Genomic DNA, 15,782 nt, shown 5'->3' on the forward strand with positions numbered 1-15,782 from the left:
TCAGTGCTATAATTGTAATACCCAGCATGGTAGCCACTAGCCATTATGACTGTTGACCAGTTGAAATATGGCTTGTTTGAGCTGAGACATGCTTTAAGGGTAAAATACACAGTAAATTTCAAAGACTTAATAGGAAGAAGAACAATTTTACATTGGTCACATGTAGGAATGTTAATATATTGGGTTAAATAAAATATATTAGTTATATTTATTAATAAACTATTGTTAAATGTATTCATTTCACTTTTTTTTTTACTTATTGAAATATGGCTACTAGAAACTTTAAAATTTCATATGTGATTTTTATTTGTGGCTCATATTATATTTTGATTGGGCAGTGCTTTGCTAGAGAATAATAGTCAACTAGCTGCACACAGGTGTCCTACATACTTTTACATCAACATTTAGGAAGTGACTTTTGGCCAGGCATGGTGGCTTATGCCTGTAATCCCAGCACTTTGGGAGGCTGAGGTGGAAGGATTGCCTGAGCCCAGAATTTCGAGACCAGCTTGGGCAACATGGTGAGACTCTGTCTTTTTAAAAGAAAAACAAAAAAGGAAGTGACTTTTCCCCCGGTGAAATCAGTTACCTTATTGTGTTTTCTGTTGCTTCCAGTTTTCCAACTTGATCTTCAGGGATTTGGAGACATGGTACAGTACTTTCTGAGCAGTGTTTCTCGGTTAGGAATTTCTTTCCTCTGCTGATTTGACATAAACAGAATTCATTAGATAGTAATTAATTTTGAAGAATAAATCCTTATAAGTTAAATCAAAGACTGCATAAGAGTTGGGGAAAATAAAAATACCTTTTATTTTCTTGACGTTAATTGTTTTCATTTAAAAGTGGTAAATGGATTTTAAAAAATAATTTGTTGCATTTTAAAACCTGAAACAAAAATACACCTAGTAGAAAGATTTCATTTTTAAGTTAAATGTTTTTTCTTTTTCTTTTTTCTTTTTTTTTTTTTTTTGAGGTGGAGTTTCGCTCTTGTTACCCAGGCTGGAGTGCAATGGTGCGATCTCGGCTCACCGCAACCTCCGCCTCCTGGGTTCAGGCAATTCTCCTGCCTCAGCCTCCTGAGTAGCTGGGATTACAGGCACACGCCACCATGCCCAGCTAATTTTTTGTATTTTTAGTAGAGACGGGGTTTCACCATGTTGACCAGGATGGTCTCAATCTCTTGACCTCGTGATCCACCCGCCTCGGCCTCCCAAAGTGCTGGGATTACAGGCTTGAGCCACCGCGCCCGGCCAATGTTTTTTCTTAGAATACAAATAGGTTGAAAGTGAAAGGACAGAAAAGGACCCACCATGCAAACAGTATTCAAAAGCAGATAATCAGCCTGGCAACATAGCGAAACCCCATTTCTAAAAATACAAACATTAGCTGGGCATAGTGTCAGGCGCCTGTAATCCCATCACTTTGGGAGGCTGAGCCAGGCAGATTAGGAGTTTGAGACCAGCCTGGCCAACATGGTGAAACCCATCTCTACTAAAAATACAAAAGCTGGGCATGGTGGCTCACGCCTATAATCCCAGCACTTTGGGAAGCTGGGGTGGGTAGATTACTTGAGGTTAGGAGTTCAAGAACAGCCTGGCCAACATGGTGAAACCTCATTTCTACTAAAAATACAAATGTTAGCCAGGCGTGGTGGCAGGTGGCTGTAGTGCCAGCTACTCGGGAGGCTGAGATACGAGAACTGTTTGAACCTGGGAGGTGGAGGCTGTCGTAAGCCCAGATGGTGCCATTGCAGTCCAGTCTGGGCGACAGAGCAAGACTCCCTCTCAAAAAAACAAAAACAAAAGCAGGTGCAATGGCTATCTTAATTTTAGACAAAATAGATTTTAAGACAAAAAATGTCAGTAAAGATAAAGAGAACACTTTTATAATAAAAGAATCAGGAAGATAGAACAAATTTAAACACATGTGCCTAACAGCACCAAAATACACAGAGCAGAACCTGACAGAATTAAGGGAGAAATACATAATTCAACAAAACTGGTTTGAGACTTCAGTCCCCACCTTTCAATAACTGTTAGGATAACTAGATAGATCAATGATAAATGGAATACCATGAACAAGATAAACCAACTAGATCTAAAAGACATGTGTAAGACACTCCACCCAAAAGCAGCAGAGTAAACATTTTCCTCAAGTGAATATGGATAGACCATATGTTAGGCCATAAAACAAGCTTCAGTCAATTTAAAAGGATTGAAACCATACAAAGTATGTTCCCTGACCACAATAGAATAAAATTAGAAATCAAGAACAAAAGGAAATTTGAGAAAATCACAAGAGATTAAACCGCATACTCCTAAATAACAAGTGGGTCAAAGAAGAGATCACGAGATGGCTTGGCATGGGGTCTCTCAGCTCTAATTGCAATGCTTTGGAAGCCTGAGGTGGGAGGGTATTTTGAGGCCAAGAGTTCAAGACCAGCCTGGGCAATATAGCAAGATCCTGTCTCTACAAAAAATTAGCTGGGCATGATGGCATCTGCCTGTAGCCCTCGCTTCTTAGGCTGAGATGGGAGGATCCTTTGAGCTCAGGAATTCAAGGTTACAGTGAGCAATGACCGCACCACTGCATTCCAGCTTGGGTGACAAAGTGAGACCCCTTCTCTATAATGAAAAAAATCACAAGATAAATTAGAAAATACTTTGAGATGAATGAAAATGAAAATATAAGATACCAAAACTTAAGGGATGCAATGGTAGCAGTGCTCATAGGGACACTGAGAGCTGTAAACACATACATTAGAAAAGAAGAAATTAATAACCTGCTTCATTACATACTAAAGAAAGAAGGGCAAACTCAACCTACAACAAGCAGAAAGAAATAAAACAAGGAAGGAAGAGAAAGAAGAAAAGGAAGGAGAAAGAAAGAAGACTAAAAAGGAAATAAATGAAGCAGAAAATTTAAAAAGAAAATAAAAATAACCCAAAATTGTTTATTTGAGAAGATCAACAAAATTGACAAACTTTTGGGTGTACTGACCAAGGAAAAAAAGGGAGAGATTCAAACACTAAAATAGGAGATATCACTACCCAGCTTTCAGAAATAAAAATAATTAGAATGCTATACACAATTGTATGCTAACTAATTAGATAACCTAGATAAAGTAGACAGATTTCTAGAAAAATGCAAATCAAAAGTGATTCATGAAGAAATAGAAAATATGAAAACCTTCAGCAAGTAAAATGATTGAATTAGTTACATTATTTTATTTTTATTTCTTATTTATTTTTATTCATTGAGACAGAGTCTTGCTCTGTCACCCAGGCTGGAGTGCAGTGGTTCAATGTTGGCTCACTGCAACCTCCACCTTCTGGGTTCAAGCAATTCTCCTGTCTCAGCCTCCTGAGTAGCTGGGACTATAGGTACACAGCACTACACCCAGCTAATTTTTGTATTTTTAATAGAGATGGGGTTCACCATTCAGTCAGGCTGGTCTCAAACTCCTGACCTCAGGTGATCCATCTGCCTTGGCCTCCCAAAGTGCTTTGATTATAGGCATGAGCCACCGTGCCCAGCCAAATTCGTAATTTTAAAAGAAAGAAAAGTCCCAGACCAGATGGCTTTACTGGTTAATTTTACCAAACATTTAAACAACAATTAACACCAATCCTTCTCAATCTTTGCAGAAAATATAAGCAGAGTTTAGACATAGTAATTAATTTTATAAGGCCCAGGTGCACTGCTGCCAAAACCAAAAAAACTATAGACCAATATTGACATAAAAATTCTCAAAAAAATACTAGCAAACTGAATTAAGCAATATATAGGAAGGATTATCTACTATGACCACATGGAATTTATCCCAGGAATGAAAGGTTGTCATAAAATATAAAAATCAATGTAATATACCACATTAATAAAGTATCAAAACTATATGAGCATCTCAATTGATGCAGGAAAAGCTTTTCACAGAATCCTAATCCCTTTTCGTTATTAAAACACACAATAAACAAGGATAAAGAGAAATTTCCTCAACTTCATAAAAGCCAGCTGTGACAGACTCACAGCTAACATCCTATTTAGTTGAGAAAAACTGGATGCTTTCTTCCTGAGATCAAGACAAGAATGTCTATTCTGACCATTTTTACCCAATATTTTACTGAAAGTTCTATCTTTTTTTTTTTTTTTTTGAGAGGGAGCCTTGCTCTGTCACCCAGGCTGCAGTACAGTGGCATGATCTTTGCTCACTGCAACCTCTGCCTCCCAGATTCAAGCAATTCTCCTGTCTCAGCCTCCCCGGTAGCTGGGATTAAGGCACATGCCACCACACCTAATTTTTGTATTTTTAGTAGAGATGGGGTTTCACCATGTTGGCCAGGCTGGTCTCGATCTCCTGACCTTGTGATCTGCCCACCTAAGCCTCCCAAAGTGCTGGGATTACAGGCATGAGCCACAGCACCGGCCTGGAAGTTCTATCTCTAGTCACAGGTAGCATCATTTCATAGAAACAAAATCCTAAGGAATTCACACAAGCACACACACACAAACTATTAGAACAAATAAAAAAAGTGCAGCAAGGTTGCAGGATACAACATCATATGTAAAATTCAATTGTAATTCCATACACTAGCAATAAACAGTCCAAAAATGAAATTTAAAAAAACAGTTTTATTTACAATAGCATCAAAAAAGAATAAGACTCAGTAACAAAGTAACATTCAGTAACTTTCACAGAAGTGTAAGACTTGTTGTATGCTGAAAATTATAAACATTGTTGGAAGAAATTAAAGAAGCTCTAAATAAATGGAAACACATTCTCTATGCATGGATTAGGAGATTCAGTATTATTAATATGGTGATACCCCCTTTCTTGATCTATAGATTCAAGGTAATCCCAATTAAAATTCACCTGCTTTTGTTTTTTCAGATATGGACAAGCTGATCTTTTTTTTTTTTTTTTTTTTTTTTTTTAAGTTTACTTTAACCTCTAGGATACATGCACAGAATGTGCAGCTCTGTAACATAGGTATACATGTGCCATGGTGGCTTGCTGCACCCATCAACCCATCATCTAGGTTTTAAGCCCCACATGCATTAGATATTTGTCCTAATGCTCTCCCTCCTCTTGTCCCCATACCCCCTGACAGGCCCTGGTGTGTGATGTTCTTCTCCAAGTGTCCCTTTGTTCTCACTGTTCAACTCCCACTTATGAGTGAGAACATGTGGTGTTTGGTTTTCTGTTCCTGTGTTAGTGTGCCGAGAATGATGGCTTCCAGCTTCATCCATGTCCCTGCATAGGACAAGAACTCATTCTTTTTTATGGCTGCACGGTATTCCATGGTATATATGTGCCATATTTTCTTTATCCAGTCTATCGTTGATGGGCATTTGGGTTGGTTCCAAGTCTTTACTATGGTAAATAGTGTTGCAATAAACATACATGTGCATGTGTCTTTATAGTAGAATGATTTATAATCTTTTGGATATATACCCAGAACTGGGATGGCTGAGTCAAATGGTATTTCTAGTTCTAGATCCTTGAGGAATCGCCACACTGTCCTTATTTAAGAAATGGTGCTGGGAAAACTGGCTAGCCATATGCAGAAAACAGAAACTGGGCCCATTCCTTACACCTTACACAAAAATTAACTCAGGATGGATTAAAGACTTAAATGTAAAACCTAAAACCATGAAAACCATAGAAGAAAACCTAGGCAATACCATTTAGCACATAGGCATGGGTAAAGACTTCATGACTGAAACACCAAAAGCAATTGCAACAAAAGCCAAAATTGACAAATGGAATCTAATTAAACTAAAGAGCTTCTGCACAGCCACAGAAACTATCATCAAAGGGATGGATATGGTAACACACCTTTGTGCATCAGGAGTTCAAGACCAGCCTGGCCAACATGGTGAAACCCTGTCTTTACTAAAAATACAAAAGCTAGCTGTGCGTGGTGGTAGGCGCCTGTAACCCAAGCTACTCATGAGGCTGAGGCAGGAGAATCACCTACAGAATGGGAGAAAATTTTTGCAATCTATCCATCTGACCAAGGTCTAATATCCAGAGTCTACAAGGAACTTAAACAAAATTTGCAAGAAAGAAACAACCCCATCAAAAAGTGGGCAAAGGATGTGAACAGACGCTTTTCAAAAGAAGATATTTATGCAGCCAACAGACAATGAAAAAAGCTCATAATCACTGGGTTATTAATCTAAATCAAACTCACAATGAGATATCATCTCACTCCAGTTAGAATGGCGATCATTAAAAAGTCAGAAAACAACAGTTGCTGGTGAGGCTTTGGAGAAATAGGAACACTTTTACACCGTTGGTGGGAATGTAAAGTGGACAAACTGATTCTAAGAATTCAACTGGAGTAGCAAGAGACTCTGAGTAGCCAAAGCAGTTGAAAAAAACAAAACTCAAAAACACACTTGCTGAATTCAAGGCTTACCATAAAGCTGTAATAATTAAGACACTGTGTTACTGGCATATAGATCAATGGAATTAAATAGTGACTCTAGAAATGAAGGATAGACATATAGATCAATGGAATTGAATATTGACTCCAGAAATAAACGTTACATGTGTGGTCAGATTGATTTTTGACAAGGGTACCGTGATGTTTAATTTTATGTTTCAGCTTGGCTAGGCTGTTGGTCAAACAGAAGTCTAGATGTTGCTGTGAAAGTATTTGTGGATATGATTTAACATTTATAATCTATTGACTTTAAGTAAAGCATATTACCCATAAGGTGGGTAGGTTTCATCCAATCAGTTGAAGGCCTTAAAAGCAAAGATGGAGGTTTCCAGGGGAAGAAAGAGTTCTGCTACAAGACCACAGCACAGAAACCCTGCCTGAGTCTCCATCTGCTGGCTTGCCCTTCAGATTTCAGACTGAAGACTGCAACATCAACTCATACCTGAATTTCCAGGCTGCTAGCCTGCCCTCCGGGTTTGAACTTGCCATCTCTCATAATTATGTAGCAGATTTCTTAAAATAAATCTCGATTTTTTTTTTTTTTTTTTTGAGACAAAGTCTCACTCTGTCACCCAGGCTGGAGTGCAGTGGCATGATCTTGGCTCACCACAACCTCTGCCTCCCACGCTAAAGCGATTCTTGTGCCTCAGCCTCCTGAGTAGCTGGGATGTGCGTTAACATATCCAGCTAATGTGCGTTACCCACTACAGATGTGTGTTACCATGCCCAGCTAATTTTTTGTATTTTTAATACAGACAGGGTTTCACCATGTTGGCCAGGCTGGTCTCCCACTCCTGACCTCAAGTGATCTGCCTGCCTGGGCCTCCCAAAGTGCTGGGGTTATAGGTGTGAGCCACTGTGCCCAGCCTATTTCTTATTGGTTCAGTTTCTCTTGAGAACGCTGGCTAATATAGGAGCCATGACCGTTCACTGTGGAAAGATTGTTGCCGGTACAATTTGATATCCATATGCATTAGAATGAAGCTGGACCCATATTTCACGTCATAAAAACTTCAAAATGGATCATAGACTAAATGTAAGAGCTAAACTATAAAATTTTTACAAGAAAATATAGGACTAAATCTTCATTGCTTTGGGGTAGGCAATCATTTTTTGCTACGACATCAAGATCACAAAAGGCAAAAGAGGAACATAGATACATTCGACTTCACAAAATTAAAACCTTTGTGCTTTTAAAGACACCATCACCCGCCTATGAGTGAGAACATGCAGTGTTTGATTTTCTGCTCTTGTGTCAGTTTGCTGAGAATGATGGTTTCCAGGTTCATCCATGTCCCTACAAAGGACACAAGCTCATCGTTTTTGATGGCTGCATAATATTCCATGGTGTATATGTACCAAATTTTCCCTGTCTAGTCTATCATCGATGGGCATTTGGGTTGGTTCCAGGTCTTTGCTATTGTAAACAGTGCTGCAATGAACATTCGTGTGGACACAGGGAGGGGAGCACTACACACTGGGGTCTGTTGGGGGGAAATGGGGGAGGGACAGCAGGGGGTGGGGAGTTGGGGAGAGATAGCATGGGGAGAAATGCCAGATATAGGTGATGAGGAGGAAGGCAGCAAATCACACTGCCATGTGTGTACCTATGCAACAATCTTGCATGTTCTTCACATGTACTCCAAAACCTAAAATGCAGTAAAATAAAAATAAAATAAAATAAAATAAAGACACCCTCAAGAAAGTGACAAGACAAATCATAGAATGGGAGAAAATATATACAAATCATATATATTTTTTGAGATGAAGTCTCGCTCTGTCGCCCAGGCTAGAGTGCAATGGTGTGATCTCAGCTCACTGCAGCCTCTGTCTCCCGGGTTCAAGCAATTCTCCTGCCTCAGCCCCCAATTAGCTGGGATTACAGGTGTGCACCACCATGCCCAGCTAATTTTTGTATTTTTAGTAGAGACAGGATTTTGCCACGTTGGCCAGGCTGGGAACTTCTGACCTCAAGTGATCTACTTGCCTTGGCTTCCCAAAGTGCTGGGATTACAGGCATGAACCACTGCACCTGGCCACAAATCATATATCTTTTTTTAAAAAATTCAGTCTCCATAGAGACTGCCAAAAATTGCCAGTGCCAATCCTATTTCATGTCGTCATAGTGGGGTATTGGGAAAAGTTTTCAATTAGCAATAATCGCACCTTGGATAAACCTCATTGGCCACGATACTGCCACTGTGCAAAGCTCACAAATCATGTATCTTATTAAGGGAATTATATTCAGAATATATAAAAAAACTCTACACTCAATAACAAAAGACAACCCAATTAAAAAATGGGTAAAACATTTGAATAGACATTTCTCCAAAGAAAATATACAAATGGCCAATAAGCACATGAAAAGATGTGCAGCATTGTTCATCATTAGGGCAATGCAAATCGAAACCACGATATGACACCACTTCATACCCAATAGAATGGCTTTAATAAAAAAGGCAATAGCAAGTGTTGGCAAGAATGTGGAGAAATTTGAACCCTCATACTTTGCTAATTGGAACATAAAATGGTATAGCCAATTTGGAAAACAGTCTGAATTAGCTGAGTGTGGTGGCGCACACCTGTAATTCCAGCTACTCAAGAGGCTGAGGCATGAAAATCACTTGAACGTGGGAGACGGAGGTTGCAGTGAGCCGAGATTGCAAAATTGCAGTCCAGTCTGAGTTACCATTTGACTCAGTAATTTCACTTCTAGGTATACACGTAAGAGAAATAAAAACATATGTTCACACAAAAACTTGTACATGAATGTTAATGGCAGTATTATTCACGATAACCAAAAAGTGGAAACAGTTCAACTGCCCATCTACTGGTGAATGGATAAACAAAATGTGGTTAAACTATACAAGGAAGTATTACTTGGCAATAAAGGAATGAAGTAACAATATATGTAAAACATGAGTAAACCTTAAGCTCATTAGACTGCCTGAAAGAAGTCAGACACAAAGAACACAAATTTTTTTGGTCCCATTTACGGGAAATGTCCAGAAGCAGCAAATCCGTAGAGATAGTAGATTGATGCAAGCCTGTACCTGGGCATGGGGGGTTTGGGGAAGCAGTGAGTGCTAAATATAGGGTTTTCTTTTAGGGCAGGCATCCCCAAACTTTTTACACAGGGGGCCAGTTCACTGTCCCTCAGACCATTGGAGGGCCACCACATACTGTGCTCCTCTCACTGACCACCAATGAAAGAGGTGCCCCTTCCTGAAGTGCGGCAGGGGGCCAGATAAATGGCCTCAGGGGGCACATGCGGCCCGCGGGCTGTAGTTTGGGGACGCCTGTTTTAGGGTGATGAAAGAATGATAGTGATGGACGTGCAACCTACTGAATATACTAAACACTGCATTGTGCACTTTAAAAGGTTGAACTTTTGGCCAGGTGTGGTGGCTCATGCCTGTAATCCCAGCACTTTGGGAAGCTGAGGTGGGTGGATCACCTAAGGTCAGGAGTTCAAGACCAGCCTGGCCAATGTGGTGAAACCCTGTCTCTACTAAAAATACATAGCTGTGCGTGGTGGTGGGCACCTGTAATTCCAGCAACTTGGGAGGCTGAGGCAGGAGAATCGCTTGAACCCAGGAGGCGGAGGTTGCAGTGAGCTGAGATGGAGCCATTGCATTCCAGCTTGGGTGACAAGAGTGAAACTCCATCTCAAAATAAAATAAAAAAATAAAAGTTTGAACTTCATGGTATATGAATATCTCAATCTCTTGACCATGTGATCTGCCTGCCTCGGCCTCCCAAAGTGTTGGGCTTACAGGCGTGAGCCACCATGCCCGGCCTATATGAATATCTTAATAAAACTATTATATTAAAAATACATTTCCTTAGAGAGTGGAAAGATATTGGTTTAGACCTCAATTTACTGATTTTTTTTCCCTATCTTTCACAGTATTTTTACCTCAATTCTGAATCCTTGGATGATAACATTCAGAACCTTCAAACCTCAGAGAATTCCTAAACCAATATTTGCAGAGAGGGAGAATGGGGAGATTCACATATGATTTGGCCTGTAGACTTTCCTTCCTATATTTTTGCTGCTTATAGCAAGTATCTTACAATGTGGACACATGACATACACATTTCACCTCATGCATTATGAGGACATACATAATGGAGTGTTAATTATGACATCGATCCACATCTCATAGTTGCAGCCATTGGCAGGAAACTGGTGGTAGTATATTTAACTTCAGTCACTTTACGTTCTAATGCTCTTTTTCTCTCCGATTGCAAGAGTTTCTTTCTTTACTTTTTTTTCTGAGACAGAGTCTCGTTCTGTCTCACTCAGTCACCCAGGCTGGAGTGCAATGACGTGATCTCTGCTCACTGCAGTCTCCACCTCCTGGGTTCAAGCAATTCTCCTCTGTCAGCCCAGAGTAGCTGGAATTACAGACAAGGGTTTCTTTAACACTTAAGGAATCCACTAATCTACTTCTGGAATCTTGAGAGATAAAAAAGAAAAGGAATTCACTAATGCATGTATATAATAATAATATAATAATAATAGGATGAACACATAGGCATTAATGATCAGGAGAAGTCAATTACAAAAAAAATTATTTGATCAAGGAGGTTGCTTATTTTTATTGTTTTTATTTTTATTTTTTCTTATACTTCAGGAGTAGTAGATTTACTTTGTGCCAAGGAAATAACTAGTTTTTTCTCAATTGTCTTCAACTATTCAGGCCTCCTACCATCTAATATACTTCCCCATCTCTCATTAGAAACATTGTTTAACAATATGGAATGATGATTTAAAGAAGTTAGATCAGGCTGGGTGTGTGGCTCATGCCTGTAATCCCAGCACTTTGGGAGGCAGGTGGATCGCATGAGGCCAAAAGTTAGAGACCAGCTTGGCCTACATGGTGAAAGCCTGTCTCTACTAAAAATACAAAATAAATACAGGCATAGTGGCGAGTGCCTGTAGTCCCAGCTACTCAGGAGGCTGAGGCAGGAGAATTGCTTGAACCCGGGAGGCAGAGGCTGCAGTGAGCCAAGATCACCCCACTGCACTCCAGTCTGGGCAACAGAGTGAGATTCCATCTCAAAAAAAAAAAAAAAAAAAAAGTTAGATGAAACTAATATTAAGAGGTCAAAAGATCATCTTCCTTCCATCTTAATCTAAGGATTTGTCTAGTTTTATTTATACACTTAAGTTTTCATTTGACAATAAACCCTACCCTTTTAAAGAATGTGGGAGAGAGTGGGAAAAGCAGGAATGCGTTTTGTTTGTTTGTTTGTTTGTTTTTTTGAAGAGAATTCTTACTCTGATTTTTACAAGGAATGTGTTTTAAGATCTGCCATGTAAAATCAGTGATATTGGACCCATGTGATAAGAATGCTTGTTTTACATGACTTCAGCTATCCATAGACCAAGCATTTTCTCTTGAAACACAGCTACGTTTAGAAAATCTTAATAGAGCTTAGAATAGGAATTTTGGTATTTGGACCCGGGCTCTACCACTATAAAGGGACCCCATTATGTTTTGATGTTATTATTCAAGCTGGTTGAACTCAGTTTGCAGAGACTCCTGTTCTACCAATCACTCGGCTTGTGTGAACTGACTAGTGACTGCGAGATTGAGGATAAGGGCTAAATCTTTTCTGATAAGAGGACTATTTAAAAACTAGAAGAAAATTATAGTATTTCAGCTGTTAACTTTAGGAGAAGCTTTAGAGGAAAGATTTTATACATATTTTTAGTTTCATATGGTAATAGGTTATAAAGCATATGAAATCAAGTAAAGAGCTAGAAGTGATGGGGTGCTGTTAAAATAGGGTGCTCAGGAGGACCTTTCTGAGGGTGAGATCCAACAATGTATTGCTTTATGAAAATTAATTTTCTGATAGAGCAAAGGTATTTAAAAGATTAGTATTAAAAATGCTCAGGCAGGGCATGGTGGCTCATGCCTGTAATCCCAGCACTTTGGGAGGCTGAGGCAAGTGGTTAATGAGGTCAGGAGATTGAGACTGTCCTGGCTAACACGGTGAAACCCCATCTCTACTAAAAATAAAATCTAAAAAATTAGCCAGACATGGTAGCATATGCCTGTAATCCCAGCTACTCGGGAGGCTGAGGCAGGAGAATCGTTTGAACCTGGAAGGTGGACGTTGCAGTGAGCCCAGATTGCACTGCTGCACTCCAGCCTGGGCAACAGAGCGAGACTCCTCTCAAAAAAAAAAAAAAAAAAAAAAAAAAGCTCAACCTACTTTCCTCTGACTTCTATAAAAAAGCACTTTTTTTATATATCAGATTTTTAAGTTATAATAACTAATGACATGTTGATTTCTTTCTGTGTTTGAATAACCTTCTATGCTCTATCTCATTTAATTCTTTTTTTTTTTTTTTTTTTTTTTTTTTTTTTTTTTTTTTACCAGACCATTTCACGGATTTTTTTATTAGGGCAAGTGTATGTTCTGTAACGTATTTTACTTGCAAACATAAAAGATTTTTTTATTAGGGCAAGTGTTATGTTCTGTACTCATTTAATTCTTATATGTAACCAATGAGCTTTCAACCATTTTGTCAACAAAATTCTTTAAACATTTATTAATTCCTTCCTGGCCTTTTAAAACCTTTTGAAACACTGAATTATTTTTCACTTTTCCAGCATGGGGCATATAGGATAAAAATTGGCCCTTGGGGTCTGGGGATCCTGGTTGTAGTCGCAGTTTCACCCTTAACCAGCTGTGATCCTGAACTGGGCTCTCAACGTTTCCTGAGGCCACTGTTTCCTCATCTGTAAATTAGGAGAGTTGGACAGCACCATAGGGATCTTCCCGACTCCAGCATCTGGGGACCATCAAGTCGGTCATCTACCTGTGTTGTAGTAGGGTGGTGAAGACAGAGGCCACATAGGCTTGCTTGCCCTAAAGTCGTTCTGAAACTCTGGGATTTCACCTCTTATATTTCTGCCTGTTTTGGGGAAGTGTTTTCCCTGCTCATTTTCCCCCATCAGACAGTGTCATTTATTGTAGCTGCCAACATAAAATGCCAGCTGTCTCCACTTGTCAGCTGCTCTCATCATCTGGTTTGCCATGTGCTTTGGAAGGCAGGTGACCAAGCGTGTTGAACTAGGAGCAAAGTATATGAACCCAGCACAGAGAAGACAGCTGAGTATGTTTCCTGTAGAGTAGCATAAATGAACTGTATAAGGTATTTGGCAACTTAGGCATTTTTCTTTTTTCTTTCTTCCTTTTCTGTTTCCTTTTTCTTTTTTTTTTTTTTGAGACAAGGTCCCACTCTGTCACCCAGGCTGGAGTGAAGTGGTGCAGTCATGACTTACTACAGCCTTGACCTCCCCGGCTCAAGGAATCCTCTCACCTCAGCCTCCTGGGTAGCTGGGACTACAGATGCACTCTGATATGCCCGGCTAATTTTTTTTTCTTTCTTTCTTTTTTTTTTTTTTTTGAGATGGAGTCTTGCTCTTGTCGCCGAAGCTAAAGTGCAGTGGCATGAGCTCAGCTTACTGCAACCTCTGCCTCCCAGGTTCAAGCGATTCTCCTGCCTCAGCCTCCTGAGTAGTTGGGATTATAGGCATGTGTTACCACACCAGGCTAATTTTTGTACTTTTAGTAGAGAAAGGGTTTCGCCATGTTGGCCAGGCTGGTCTCTAACTCCTGGCCTCAGGTGATCTGCCCTCCCAAAGTGCTGGGATTATAGGCATGAGCCATTGCTCCCGGCCAAGCCTGGCTAATTGTTTCTATTTTTTGTAGAGACAGGGTCTCACTTTGTTGTTGCCTAGGCTGACCTCAACTCCTAGGCTCAAGTGATGCTCCTGCTTCAGCCCTCCAAAGAGCTAGGATTATAGGTGTGAGCCACTGTGCCAGGCCGATATTTTTCATTTGGAGATGTATAACTGTGTTCCAGAATTTTAACTCTAGTGGAAAGCTAACACAACGCCCCAACACAAAACTGTCTTGTATAGTAGTTAGTGTCTTTGAGGTTCCATCACAGACAAATGACAGAAGAAAGCAAAACTGTTTAGGAAGGTCTAAATTGTACATTGTGTAATAAAGGCATTCCCATCTGACAAGTCCCTGGTAACTGTAACTAATACTCTTCTTTATAAAATGACGTAGAGGCTTTTTCACCCTTAGTTAGGGGATTAAGTTCCAGGAGAAGAAGTTAAGCAGGTGGGCCTGGCGCGGTGGCTCACGCCTATAATCTCAGCACTTTGGGAGGCCACGGTGGGTGGATCATGAGGTCAGGAGTTCAAGACCAGCCTTGCCACATGGTGAAGCCCTGTCTCTACTAAGAATACAAAAAGTAGCCAGGTACGGTGGCAGGAGCCTGTAATCCCAACTACCCTGGAAGACTGAGTCAGGAGAATTGCTTGAATCAGGGTGGCAGAGGTTGCAGTTAGCCAGGATTGAGCCACTGCACTCCAGCCTGGGCAACAGAGTGAGACTACATCTAAAAAAAAAAAAAAAAAAAAAAAAAAGTTAAACAGGTGGTTCTTTAAGTTAGTAGTTTTTTGACTACTTAGGAATTGATTTTGTTTTCCTATAATGAAAATGAATTACTTGACTTTATCAATCTCTGAAAACTAAGGTAAAATATACTCAGCCTCCGAGGGGATACAAACGTAATGTATGGAAGACAAAATAGAGACTCTGAAGATTTTAAACAGAACATCTTGAGACTTGAGAAATTGAAGGCAGTAAAAATCAGACTGCTTCTACGCACTTTTTTTTTCCCCATAGGAAAAAGCAAGGTATATATCCAATCCTGATGGTTGGATTTCAATTAATTGGTGAATAGAAGGTAAAATGATCAAGAAACAAATATCTTAATTATAGGAGAAAACAGCAGGAGTTTTTTGTTTTAAAGGAAATAAAGAATAGAATTCACAGTGAATAGAGACAAGAAAATCTGATGATTCTAGACTCACTTGAGTGCCGCAGGGACGCTGATCAGGGAAAACTGCTGTGGCCACACATGGGTCCTGGAAAGGCTTCTCCCCGGAACCACCTAAGTGAAATAAAAACTCATTTCTGACTGTTTCAGGATGGCTATGCAGATCTTTAGGATAATAACCAGCATTCTTTTGGGCAACTCTAATCAAGAGTTGGGCCTCCTTGAGAACACGGAGTTAGTCTCCAGCTCGTGTAAGGCACGATACCAAGGAACAATGAGCCGTCATGAAATCGTCATTGTTTCATACTTGGTTTCTGTGTAGGTTTTCCAAATCATTTTCTCTGACCTTTCTTTCCTCTTGGGTATGACTGTGGTGACTTGAGGAGATGAGCTAAAGGGACCTCCTGGATCTCACAGAGAAACTCCCTCCAGTATCACGCTGATTTGTTCCT

The 15,782-nt window shown here is 39.8% G+C and overlaps 1 protein-coding gene and 1 non-coding gene across 2 annotated transcripts in view; both read right to left on the minus strand.

Annotated features, from left to right (window-relative positions):
- IPO5 (importin 5) overlaps positions 1-15,445 on the minus strand; it is a 70,014-nt gene extending 54,569 nt beyond the window's left edge. Inside the window, exons 1-2 of the mRNA XM_074387524.1 lie at positions 15,365-15,445; positions 590-700 (exon numbers count right to left, since the gene is read on the minus strand). The gene's annotated coding sequence lies outside the window, so the exon portion shown is untranslated. The remainder of the gene's footprint in view (positions 1-589; positions 701-15,364) is intronic.
- Positions 8,520-8,660, minus strand: LOC120365881 (U4 spliceosomal RNA). The gene has a single exon (XR_005580714.1). It is a non-coding gene; the product is annotated as a U4 spliceosomal RNA (small nuclear RNA).
- Positions 15,446-15,782: the final 337 nt, after the last annotated feature.

The sequence above is a fragment of the Saimiri boliviensis genome, chromosome 16 (genome assembly GCF_048565385.1).
Source record: "Saimiri boliviensis isolate mSaiBol1 chromosome 16, mSaiBol1.pri, whole genome shotgun sequence".
NCBI lineage: Eukaryota > Metazoa > Chordata > Mammalia > Primates > Cebidae > Saimiri > Saimiri boliviensis.